Source organism: Coloeus monedula, assembly GCF_965178545.1.
Source record: "Coloeus monedula genome assembly, contig: HAP1_SCAFFOLD_110, whole genome shotgun sequence".
Taxonomy (NCBI): Eukaryota; Metazoa; Chordata; class Aves; order Passeriformes; family Corvidae; genus Coloeus; species Coloeus monedula.
Genome location: NW_028120794.1, coordinates 27124 through 39743, shown reverse-complemented (window position 1 = coordinate 39743; position 12620 = coordinate 27124).

Below are 12620 nucleotides of genomic sequence, written 5' to 3'. Positions count from 1 at the left end.
TGTGCTGCTACCTATTTCTCTTCCAGCTTTCCCCTGGAAACAATTGCGGTTAGGTTTATGCTTCGCCATACGGCGGAGAAAGGAGAGTGCAGCGGACAGTTTCAGGTGCTTCACGTGAGGCAAGGGGAAAGGGCAGCCCAGCCAGCAGTGGCTTTTCTTTCTGGAGCCTTTTTCTTTGGGAGCAGCTGCTGCAAGTGGGCAACGGAGCTGCGAGAGTGCAAAATGTGACGGCACGTCTATCTGAGAAGGAAGCTGCCGAGCCGCAGTGTGTTGTGCTCAGTTTCAAGGCTACTTGGAAGAGGGGGGTACTTGAAGAACGCCTTCCAGCTGGACGCGTCCTTCTGGGGGTGCTCCAGCTGCATGGACTCTGCAGCATTGAAGGTGTAGCAACCTGCTTCTGACCAGGTAGTGTCCAGGAGTGCAGCACACGACCGTCCTTTGTGAAGCAGCCAGAGCATTCTCAGCTGAATCTGCTTGTGAAGCAGCACTTGGCTGGACGTGAAATTCGCTTCACTATGTACATGCAGCCGGTGCCCAGCTGCTTCGTTCTTCGCCTTCTGCTGTCTGGACAGAACTGAAGCCAAGCGATGACTTTTAGCCGTGCCGCTCTTCAGCGTGTGTACTGCACGCATCCACAGTGTGCTGTGCAAGCATTTTCCTCAGCTCTCGCTCAGCGCAATGCATCAGGAGAGAAACACTTGCTGGTGTAGCTTTTCGCTGGCCAAGACTTTCAACACAGCAGCACACTCTGGGCGACGAGGAAGACAAAAGAAGAACACCTTTTCACCCTGCCACGTTCTTCTGGGCGAGACGCCTAGCCGCGTCTTCTCTCCCTGCAAGGCTCTTATGTGCGCGGTGCTACTTGGAAGTGAGAAGGCAGGTGCAGAGAAGCACTGCTATCTGCCGGCGTTGTGCAGCCTGTAAAGGAAAGAGGACTGCGACTGGAATGTGGTGCAAATACAAGTTGCCACCCGTCAGGGCAAGCTCCGGCTAAGCCGGTTAAAATAAAGCTGTTCTCGGTGCCAGACGTAGCCGAGAAGCTTTCCGTAAAGATGCTGGCTACAAAGCAAAGAGAATGTGGTGCTACTTCAGCGCTAGAGAGAAATTGCATAGCCAAGGTGTGTTTCGGCAGAAGCAGCAGCCTGCAGCATTTGGCTGCCGGCACCGTGCTCTCTGCGCGAGAAGTAGACGACGGTTCGTCTCCAGCAAAACGAAAGCGCGACATGCTACGAAGGGCGTATGAATGAAGGCAGAGCACCGAGCTGGTGTGTGCATCGCACAGGCTGCAAGAGGAAGCGTGGCTGCCACTCGCTTGTTTTCGGATTCACGTTAGCAGCTCGAAACTTAAAGTTCAACTTGCAGCTACTTGTGCTGCTACCTATTTCTCTTCCAGCTTTCCCAGGAAAGAATTGTGCCGGGGTTTATGCTTCGACATGCAGACATTACAGTGGTAGATGCGACGAAGAAAGGAAATAGAGAGTGCAGCGGACAGTTTCAGGTGCTTCACGTGAGGCAAGGGGAAAGGGCAGCCCAGCCAGCAGTGGCTTTTCTTTCTGGAGCCTTTTTCTTTGGGAGCAGCTGCTGCAAGTGGGCAACGGAGCTGTGAGAGTGAATAGAGAGACGGCACGTCTATCTGAGAAGGAAGCTGCCGAGCCGCAGTGTGTTGTGCTCAGTTTCAAGGCTACTTGGAAGAGGGGGGTACTTGAAGAACGCCTTCTAGCTGGACGAGTCCTTCTGGGGGTGCTCCAGCTGCATGGACTCTGCAGCATTGAAGGTGTAAGAACCTGCTTCTGACCAGGTAGTGTCCAGGAGTGCAGCACAGGACCTTCCTTTGTGAAGCAGCCAGAGCATTCTCAGCTGAATCTGCTTGTGAAGCAGCTCTTGGCTGGACATGTGAAATTCGCTCCACTATGTACATGCAGCCGGTGCCCAGCTGCTTCGTTCTTCGCCTTCTGCTGTCTGGACAGAACTGAAGCCCAGCGATGACTTTTAGCCGTGCCGCTCTTCAGCGTGTGTACTGCACGCATCCACAGTGTGCTGTGCAAGCATTTTCCTCAGCTCTCGCTCAGCGCAATGCATCAGGAGAGAAACACTTGCTGGTGTAGCTTTTCGCTGGCCAAGACTTTCAACACAGAAGCACACTCTGGGCGACGAGGAAGACAAAAGAAGAACACCTTTTCGCCCTGCCACGTTCTTCTGGGCGAGACGCCTAGCCGCGTCTTCTCTCCCTGCAAGGCTCTTATGTGCGCGGTGCTACTTGGAAGTGAGAAGGCAGGTGCAGAGAAGCACCGCCATCTGCCGGCGCTGTGCAGCCTGTAAAGGAAAGAGGACTGCGACTGGAATGTGGTGCAAATACAAATTGCCACGCGTCGGGGCAAGCTCCGGCTAAGCCGGTTAAAATAAAGCTGTTCTCGGTGCCAGACGTAGCCGAGAAGCTTTCCGTAAAGATGCTGGCTACAAAGCAAAGAGAATGTGGTGCTACTTCAGCGCTAGAGAGAAATTGCATAGCCAAGGTGTGTTTCGGCAGAAGCAGCAGCCTGCAGCATTTGGCTGCCGGCACCGTGCTCTCTGCGCGAGAAGTAGACGACGGTTCGTCTCCAGCAAAACGAAAGCGCGACATGCTACGAAGGGCGTAAGAATGAAGGCAGAGCACGGAGCTGCTGTGTGCATCGCACAGGCTGCAAGAGGAAGCGTGGCTGCCACTCGCTTGTTTTCGGATTCACGTTAGCAGCTCGAAACTTAAAGTTCAACTTGCAGCTACTTGTGCTGCTACCTATTTCTCTTCCAGCTTTCCCAGGAAAGAATTGTGCCGGGGTTTATGCTTCGAGATGCAGAGATAACAGTGGTAGATGCGACGAAGAAAGGAAATAGAGAGTGCAGCGGACAGTTTCAGGTGCTTGACGTGAGGCAAGGGGAAAGGGCAGCCCAGCAGTGGCTTTTCCTTCTGAAGCCTTTTTCTTTGGGAGCAGCTGCTGCAAGCGGGCAACGGAGCTGTGAGAGTGAATAGAGAGACGGCACGTCTATCTGAGAAGGAAGCTGCCGAGCCGCAGTGTGTTGTGCTCAGTTTCAAGGCTACTTGGAAGAGGGGGGTACTTGAAGAACGCCTTCTAGCTGGACGAGTCCTTCTGGGGGTGCTCCAGCTGCATGGACTCTGCAGCATTGAAGGTGTAAGAACCTGCTTCTGACCAGGTAGTGTCCAGGAGTGCAACACAGCACCTTCCTTTGTGAAGCAGCCAGAGCATTCTCAGCTGAATCTGCTTGTGAAGCAGCTCTTGGCTGGACATGTGAAATTAGCTCCACTATGTACATGCAGCCGGTGCCCAGCTGCTTCGTTCTTCGCCTTCTGTGCTCTGGACAGAACTGAAGCCCAGCGATGACTTTTAGCCGTGCCGCTCTTCAGCGTGTGTACTGCACGCATCCACAGTGTGCTGTGCAAGCATTTTCCTCAGCTCTCGCTCAGCGCAATGCATCAGCAGAGAAACACTTGCTGGTGTAGCTTTTCGCTGGCCAAGACTTTCAACACAGCAGCACACTCTGGGCGACGAGGAAGACAAAAGAAGAACACCTTTTCGCCCTGCCACGTTCTTCTGGGCGAGACGCCTAGCCGCGTCTTCTCTCCCTGCAAGGCTCTAATGTGCGCGGTGCTACTTGGAAGTGAGAAGGCAGGTGCAGAGCGCACGGGCCATCTGCCGGCGCTGTGCAGCCTGTAAAGGAAAGAGGACTGCGACTGGAATGTGGTGCAAATACAAGTTCCACGCGTCCGGGGGCATGCTCTGGGTAAGCCCGTTGAACTAAAACTGTTCTCTGTGCCAGACGTAGCCGAGAATCTTTCCCTTTACATTTAGAGCGAATGTGCTGCTGTATGTCGCTGAGAGGGAAAGTGCATAGCCCAGGCGTGTGTCGGCAGAAGCAGTCGGCTGGAGCATTTGGCTGCCGGCACCGTGCTCTTTGTGCCACAAGTAGACGACGCTTCGACTCCGGCAGAATGAAAGCGCGACATGGCTACTAAAGAGGCCGAACGAAGGCGCCGAGCACCGGGCTCGTGTCCGCAGCGTCCAAACTGAGAAAGGAGCGTGGCTGGCGCTCGCCTGCCTGCCGACTTCACGTTAGCATTGAGAAGGAGGAAGTTCAACGGCAGCTACTTGTGCTACTACTTCTCCCTCTTCCAAGCATCCCTGGGAACACTGGCGCTTACCTTTGGGCTCCCAGATGCAGAAAACACAGCGGTCGATGCCAAGGAGAGGGGAAGTAGAGAGTGCAGCGGGGAGTTGAAGTGGCTTTACGTGCGGCAAGGGGAAGGTGCAGCCCAGCATTGGCTTTTCCTCCTAGTTCTTTTCTTCAGGAGAGCAGCTAGCAAGCGAGCTGCGAGAGCCAACAATGGGATGGCACGTCTTGTCAGAGAAGCCACGGTCTACAGTGCTGTAGAGTGCTGTGCACAGTTTGAATGCTGCCCTAAGTACACGGTACTTTTGGAACGGCTTCTCTCCTGCCTCTCCCGTCTCTGTGAGCTCTAGCTGCTTGAACTTGGCCACGCTGAAGGTGTGTGGACGTGATTGCGCTGCGAGTATCAAGTCTTCCAGAGACGAGGGATAGTCAACAAATGCTTTCTCACCTGGCCCATCTCTCAGTCCCAACTGTGGCCGGAAACGCTGCTGTGCTGCAAGGGTGGACTTAGCCACTCTGAGAGAATGTGATGACGCTCTATAGATAGTTGCGAAGGAAAGTGCTGGTCACTGCAATGTTTCGCCTAGTTTACAGACTTTAGAGGGACTCTGAAGGCCAACGCCTTCTTCTAGCACTTGTTCTCTGCGTGCAGCTGCTGCATGTTCGGAAGGGCTTTGGGATCGGCGAGAGGTGGAGGGTAGGATGGTAGCTAGAGCTTGAAGGAAAGTGCGTCTCTCCAGGACCTTTGATGCAGTTCAGTGGGTGCGAGTTGCATGTTGAGCATGTTCATGATGGCACAGAAAAGGTTCTGAAAGAAAGAGGCCGTGCTGGAGCTGCCTTGACTTTTGCCGCTTAGTAACTGCACAGCCAACAATGAAAAGATTCCTCTTGCTTCCCCGCTACGCGCAGGATCACATTCTTTTGTGTCTCCAAGAGGCAGGATGCACAGCGGAGCTCTTCCAGCAACTGCTCGCACACGACTTGGGGCGGCGCCAGCGAAGCGCTTGGCTTTTTCCCCGGCACTGTCAGCGCTCCTCGAAACAAGCACACGATGGCGCTGACGACTTGCAAAAGAAGGCCAAGCGCCTGACGCTGCTCGAAACCACCCCAAGGGCAGAGGCAAGTTGCAAACGTCCCTGCACTCAAATCAACAGCACCTCAGGACAAAAAGATTTCCCTCATCTTCCCCTTCCAAGAGCGGACTCTTCTTTATACCGCACTCCAAGAGGCAGACAAACCTCTTTGGCCCAAACCAATCTTTGCCCTCTCGCAGATTCTGCCCACCAACTTGAAACCATCTGGCAAAAACAGAGCTCAAAACATTGCGGGCTGAGGAAGATCTTGCTGCCTGCAACTTCAACTGCACCCCTCAAACTAGCAGCACACACGCTGTTCTCAGCACTTTCTATTCCTCCCCGTGCTACCTTACCATCTGCTCCAGCAACACTGGCACTATGTCCTTGCCTTGGCAAGGAAAGGCACTCCGAGTCTCTTGGCCTTGCCTTGCCTTCAGTACCTTGTCTAGTTCTTCTTAAGCTACCCTTGCTCTGCTTCCTTTGCCTCTGCTGCCTTGCCTTGCACTACCTACAACTTGCTGGCTTTGCTTTGCCCTGCCTACCACTCTTGCCCTCGCCTTCCATGCAGGCAAGGCGCTGCAAAGCAAGTGCAGGCAATTGTGGGCAAGTCAAGGGAGAGGTAAGCAAGGCCAGAGCAGTGAGGGGAAAGCAAATGGAGTGGTAGGCAAGAGAAGGCCCAGACGTTAGAGGCAAGGCTGGCCGTAGGAAGGGAAGTCCACTGATGGGTAGGCCAGGCAGAAACAAGAAGGGCTCGGCAATCCAAGGCCCTGGAGGAAAGCAGTAGGCAGGTCAAGGGCGGGGCATGGACGTGCAAAGGAATGCAAGGCTCCAGAGGGCTCCAGAGGGCTAGCAGGGCAAGACAAGGAAACTGTTGTGTTGCCAAGGCAAGGCCAGGCAAGGCAGGTGAGAAGTACATTCGAGGACTGCTGGTACACAAAAGCGGCCAGGACCAAGTGCTTTGTGTGGCCTTGCTTGGCGAGGCGAGGCAGGGCAATGAGGGTCCTAGAAGGAAAAGGAAAGGTGAGGCCAGAGCTAGACGAATGTGAAAGGAAGTCAGGTGGGGGATGGGTGAGCAAGTCAATGCAAGGCAGGGGAGAAAAGGCAGGTTGAGGGAAGGCTACAGAGGGGTGAGCAAGGAAACGCAAGGCATGTGAGGAGTGAGTGCTGCCAGCCCGCCGGGATGGCAGGGGCGGGGCCACTGCAAGTAGCATGGCAGGGATGTGGAGGTGGGTGTTAGTGTGCGGGAGGTGTGTGTGTGTGTGTGCAGCGGAGTGCAGGGTAAGTGCAGGTGTGCGTGTGCGCATAGGGGGGTTTTGTGCCAGGTGCTGTGCCGGGGGGAGCCATCCCACCGCCAAGAAGGTGTGGGAGTGAAAGAAGTAACATAGATGTGTCTTTACAAAGAGACCGTGTGAATCCGTCCTTAGACAAGGCTAGGAATTTACTGGTAGGGGAGTAACAGAAGAAAGTCTTAGTTCTAGAAACTGTTACTAATCGACAGAGACTGTTGCTCAGCCAAGGCCGTGTTAAATTCCTGAACCTAGAGCAAGGCAGCAAAGACTTAACAGCATTAGGAATAGTTTCGTTTTCTTCCTTTTCCATACCAAGAGGGGGGTGCATATTAGAGGGGAGCCTAGAGTAGGCAGTTCCGGAAGTCTGTAATTCCCGAGTACCTCCGAGGGTGCTGTTGCCAGGAACTTTGCATCAAAAGGGGGCTGCGTCCCGCAATCAGTTGAGAGACTCCATGGCAAAAGCCCCATGGCCTCTCCCTGTAGTTGAAGAATGTTACAGGCCTCCTCTGTCTCCTTTTTGGTGGATGAAGAAAGTCAGAAAGCAACACTTCTGCCAGAACTCTCCAAGATGCCCCCTTTGCTCCCAGTGACTCCATCACTGGCCAGGAAGCTGTCTTTTCTCCCAGAGGAGTTGGAGATACAGTTAAAAGCCGTGTGGCAGAGAAAAAAGGCAATAATTGGTTTACAAGGGATGGCAAACAAGAGATACCAGAAGCTTTGGCCCTACCAATCTTAAAAGAACTCCGTGAAGAGAGTCCTTGCACCTCCTGAGGATTGGCAGAAGCCTTCCTCATGCTGGATGTTGCTGGGGGTCTTTTTAGACTGGCAAAACGAGCTGTTGAAGGTTGCTTGATCTGTGCTAAAGCAAACAGCCAAGTTACAAAGGAACTTGCCAGGGGAGGGAGGCCTTGGGCTGCATGTCCCTTCCAAAGATGCCAGGTGGATTTTCCTGAGATGCCCCAAGTGGGAAGGCTTCATCTCTTCTGGTAATGGTATGTCAGCTAGCAAGGTGGCCAGAAGCATTTCCAACTGCTTCAGCAACGACAGCATCAGGTATTAAGGCATTTTTGGAACAAATCTTTCCAAGATACAGCATTGTAGAAGCAATAGACTCAGATAGGGGAACTCATTTTACAGGAAAGATCCTTCAAGGGGTTTTGGCTTCTTTAGGAACACAATGGAACCTCCATAGGCCCTGGCACCCCCAGAGCTCGGCTCGGGTAGAAAACAATGAATAGAGAAATAAACACCTTTTGAAGCTGGTAATAGAAACCAAGATGCCATGGCTAGGGCTTTGGACATTGGCTTTGGCGAGAATGAGAGCCCGACCCAGAAGAGAGATTCCGTTCTCCCCCTTTCCGTCGTTGTTATGAATTACCCGGCTAAGTCTCAACCTAGTGGGGGAGTAGAGGTAAGTGATGTATATTTAAAACTATCTGTGGCCAGGATACTGCTTCTTGTGAAACCCCTTCAACAGGAAGCTCAGCTGGCACAAGCCCCACCTTTGGACTTTGCTGCTTGTAACATCCAACCAGGAGATTGAGTCCTAGTTAAGGAGTAGAAAGAAGCGCCAGTGGTTCTGAAATGGCGTGGCCCATTCCAAGTGTCACTGATGACAGAAACAGCCATGAAGACAGCTGGACACAGGTGGACCCGTCACTCTCGGGTCAAGGTCTCTGAAGCCTCAGAGATTTGCACATCTCAGCTGGAGGAGAAGGCTGGGAGGCTGTGACTGACACTCTGCAGGAGTGGGCCGGAGCAGTAGCCAGTGCTTCGACATCAGAGGAAGCCCTGCGTGCCTACCCACAGACCACCTGCTGAAATAGTCTCTATGGGTATCCCTCCTCTAGAATCTCCACTCACTGGGGCGCTAATACTTGCAGCCATTGTTTCACGTTAAGTAGTTTCTGTGTCTTCAATTGCCACAGGTGGTGCAGAAGACAACGGGAAAATTAGACTAGCTAATTAGATCACACTATTAAAACATTTTCCTGAATAACTCTACTTTTATATGGTCAGCTAAGTTTAGGCCAGGAGTGGGAGAATCAATTTGCAGCCTTAGCAGAAGAAGTAGCAAAAGTTTTTCACCTTAGCAATTGCTGGCTCTGTGGAGGGCCAGGAGGATCTGAAGAGTGGCCATGGTTGGCTAGCCCAGCTGAACCTAAATGGTGGGTCAATGTGAGGGCCACAATAGGATGGGATTTGGGGCCAAAGAAGGAAGTCCATGGCCACTTCATTCTTCTCCAACAGGCACTTATTGCCTAAACAGGACAGGGCGGGTCTATGTAGGAAAAGGCGTTTGTCAATTGACTTTCCCTCTGGCTTTAAACAATTGGGTTTGGACCCACAATTGCCCTCCTTACAATTGTTCCAAATATCAAGACAATTGCAATCAAATAGCTGTTCAGCTCACTAATGGTAGCTGCGTAAGGTGTTCTTACCAAAAACATTTGGAAGCCTGTAAAGCAATGGGGAGGGACAAGGGGTTTTTTTGACCACCTATTTTTAAGCTGTCCCCACAAAAATTCCACAAGTAGAAGACATGTTGTTTGTGATTATCAGTGGGAATGGCAACAGCGGATTGGAACTCAAAACCTTTTAGTGAGTTCTGCTCCAAATCCAAGCAAGCAACTTGCAGATGTAAATGTAGATGGGAACCCTGTGTGGGAGCTTGGAAATGCAAATGCTGTGACCCTTATGGTGGGGCAGCTAATGTTGGAGGACCGTTAGGCCCGGGAATCCTGCTGTATTTTGACCCACCAATTGATGACCAAGGGTAGGAAGGCCCCTTTGCTAATGGAACACGGGCTTTGAAAGGACATGATTGGATTTGTGGCCAACATGCTTAGCTCAGGTTACCTCCAAACTGGTCAGGGATATGGTATATCCCTGGGGTATATTAGACCGTTGTTCTTTTTGCTACTACAAATTCAGGGAAATCGCTTAGGAATCCAAATCTGTGATGATTTAATTCGAGAAAAGCAGTCAGCTGATGCAGCCTTGGCTGCAGGGAGCACCCCAGAACGGGGAAAAGATGAATGGCCACCAGAACAAGTTACGCAACATGATGGACCAGCCACTTGGAAACCTAAGGAATTAATCCCAGAAGCCTGGGAACCCATTTATCATTTGAATGAGATAATTAGGTTACAAGCTGTCTCGGAAATAATTACCAACCAGCCAGCCACAGCTCTTGACCGTCTTGCTGAGCAACCCACTTCAATGAGGAAAGTGGCATTTTCAACATTGGATGGTATTAGATTATCTGTTAGCAGAAGAAGGAGGAGTTTGTGGGAAATTAAATGACTCGAGCTGCTGTTTGCAAGCAGATGACAGGGGAAAAGTGGTCAAATAACAGAGGAAATAACCTCAGCTCATGGACCTGTCCAAGTGTTGAAAAGATGGTAATGGGACATGTTTTCATGGTTAACTGGCCAGCTATGGGCTAAATGAATACCATTTCTTCTCTTCTATGCTATAGCAACTCTAATCTTTTGACCGTGCGTGACACCATGCTGGGTGCAGCTCTTTCAGCAGGTGGTCAAGGGGATGCTGCTAGCAGCCATGCCTACCTGATCCAGAAATGACTACAAAAGGACAGAAAAGGATGTCACTGAAAATAATAGCAAAAGCCCAGAAGACTCAAGAAGAAAAAATTAAATCAATGGTAATTAAGGTTTGTAAAGACAAATACAGATTAAATAAAAAAAGGAGGGATTAAAAGGAATGAGATGGATGAGTCTTTACAAACAGACCGTGTGAATTGGCCTGTAGACAAGGCTAGGAACTTATGGGGAGTGAAGTAACAGAAGAAACGATTAGTTCTCTAGAACTGTTACTAATCATCAGAGATTGTTGATTAATCAAGGCCGTGTTAAATTCCTGAACCTAGAGCAAGGCAACAAAGACTTAATAGCATTAGGAATGGTTTCTTTTTCTTTCTTTTCGATGCCAAAAGGGGGGTGCATATTAGAGGGGGACATAGAGTAGGCAGTTCCGGAAGTCTGTATCTTCCGAATACCTCAGCCAGTGGGGAAAAGGAAGAGGGTGCTGTGGCTGGGAACTTGACATCAAAAGGGGGCTGCATCCCGCAACCGTTTGACAGACCCCATGGGAAAAGCCCCATGGACTCTCCCTGTAGTCGAAGAATGTTGCAGGACTCCTCTGTCTCCTTTTCGGACATCAACCTCAGGCATGGTGGATTAATTTTCCCTAACGGCAGCGACCTGCTGCGTGGCCTCCGTGCTCCTCCCCAGCCCCCCGGGAGGTGTCAAATAGTTGCCGGCGGCTCCCACCGCGCGTTACAGACGGCTGCGCGGCCCCGGGGCTGCTCGCAGTGCTCCCCTGCCCCGCCAGGGCTGGCCGCGGGCTGCGGAGCCACCTCGCCACCGGCGCGGCCAGGGCCGGGGCCCTTCTCGACAGCAGCCGAGGGGCTGCGGAGCGGGCGGCTGCGGGACGATCAGCTCTTTTATGCCGCGCGGTGCTGCCGCCTCCATCTAGCTCCCCATCGCGCCGCCGGCCGACCCCGCCTGGCGCGTTCACGCTCGGCCGCGCTCGCCGCCCGCCCAGCCTCGCCGGAAGCTCTCCCGCGCGGGCCGTGCCCCGGCTCCGCCTGCGGCTCGGCAGGGCCCGGCCGCACGCGTGCTGCGTGGCTCGGAGCACCCGCGTTGCGCCGCAGGCGACGGGGAAGGCGGGGCGGGCCGGCGCCATGGTGGTAGCGCGAGGAGAGGAGCGCCCGGGCGGGGCGGCGAGTGGCGCGGCGGTGAGCGCTTCTGCTTGCTGTCGCTCGGCTGCCGCCCACGGCAGGTGCCGTGTGACCCCGCGGAGCGGCGGGGCCGGCCGGGCGGTGCGCGGCGAGGCTTTCGGCCAGCGGCGGCCGCAGCGACAGTCTGCTGGCACTGCCCGTGCCGGTGGAGAGAGCGGGGATCCGAGGCCGGCCTTCCTAGGGTAACGAGGGGCGACCGCCTTTGCCGCGCTGCCCTCCGTGCAGCACGTGGCCGATTCCGGCGAAGCCGGGGTCTCCGCAGCGGCGCGGGCGGGAGGGAGTGGGGAGCGCGCTCGGTGCTCTGCCGGCCGCTCCCGCCCAGCGCTGCGCTCCGCCGAGGCGTTTTCCTGCCTATCCTGGGAAGGACATAAGGGACACCAAAGTTGGAGCTTAGCTGTCAGGGGGAACAACTTCCCTCCATTGGCGACCTCCTTTTCCCTCTGATTCAGCTACCTTGTGGTAGGTGCGATGGTGCTGAAGAAGGGTGGCGGCTGGGCACAGTTGCTGGCATAGGTGGTGCGAGAGCTCCACGCAAGCAGCTTGGAGTGGCATGTGTGAGGGTAGGAAGGTACGGCACCCACAGCTGAAGGTAAAAAAAGTCAGGGCATGTCATCAGCCGCAATCGTGCTAAGTTGTTCATCTTTGCAAACTGATTGCCGAGTTGTTCCTTTTCTTAGGTAATGGGGGTTTGTATCAACCAGAACTGCATATGGTCAGTATTTGCAGAGAAGGTTATTTGGACTGTTGTTGAGGTGAGTGTAGCAGTTTCTATGGCATTCTGCAAAAAAAGTGACAGGTCTCTCTGTGTTCCCCAATTCTTAACAAAAATGAAGTTCACAAAGCCCTGAAAAGAAGTTTTACCAAACTTCAGGGATTTTTTCCTGCGAGTACTGTGGAGACAACCATAGTCACCTTGTCTTTCCAAAAGTGAAGGTTACATCTTTTTGTTCAAGAGCATCAAGTGCTTTTGATCAGCGTTTGTGTGCATGCATTAGCCTTGTTCTTGTTCTTCCTTGGAGAACTTTTACAATCCTCAGATGATCTGTGTAGGCTGCAGACTGCAGTGGTGAACTTGAAGGCTTCCAGCAGAAGGGAGATGCTGTCCACGTTTTGGATTTTCCTTAGTCTGAACCTTCAATGTCCAAGGCTTCACTTTTCAAGCAGTTGGAAGAGCTCCAAATGAAGATATGAACAGGTCTTAATTGACCTTGTCACCGCCTCAGTTCGTCAGGTAATGCTGCGCACTGGATTTAATTGCCTAGTGCAAGATGTGCTAAAAATATGTAAGAGTATCTCCTCGATTACCCTCCCAGAAGGGTTTGAATG